Source organism: Cebus imitator, unplaced genomic scaffold, assembly GCF_001604975.1.
Source record: "Cebus imitator isolate Cc_AM_T3 unplaced genomic scaffold, Cebus_imitator-1.0 Scaffold277, whole genome shotgun sequence".
Lineage (NCBI taxonomy): Eukaryota > Metazoa > Chordata > Mammalia > Primates > Cebidae > Cebus > Cebus imitator.
The window spans coordinates 2,311,443-2,311,980 of NW_016107592.1; positions in this window are offsets into that span (position 1 = coordinate 2,311,443).

The following is a 538-nucleotide window of genomic DNA, read 5'->3' on the forward strand; positions in this document are numbered from 1 at the left end:
TTCACCTTGTTCATTTATAAAACTCTTATTCTTTATGAGACAACTCAGTTATCAGTTTTTCTAAGAAGGCTTCCTTGATCCCCTAGACTGGGCTAAGGACCTCTTTAAGTGATACCATGGCTCCATGTATACATTTTTCATAGCAGCACTTAACTCTCAAAGCGACCTTTTTATACATATGGCCCCAGGTTTGCAAGTGAACCCCTTGATGGCCAGAACCTTTGTCTTTCATCTTCGTATTTCCTAGCACGTAATAGAAACTCAAGAAATGTTTGTTAAACTAAATTTATTTTCTTCCAACCCACTTGCCCCTGATTTTGTCCCTTTTCTCCCTAAAGACTTGCCACTAGCGAGGGCCAGGCACGGTGGCTCACGCCTGTAATCCCAGCACTTTGGGAGGCCGAGGCAGGTGGATCACAAGGTCAAGAGATCAAAACCATCCTGGTCAATACGGTGAAACCCCGTCTCTACTAAAAATACAAAAAATTAGCTGGGCATGGTGGCGCGTGCCTGTAATCCCAGCTACTCAGGAGGCTGA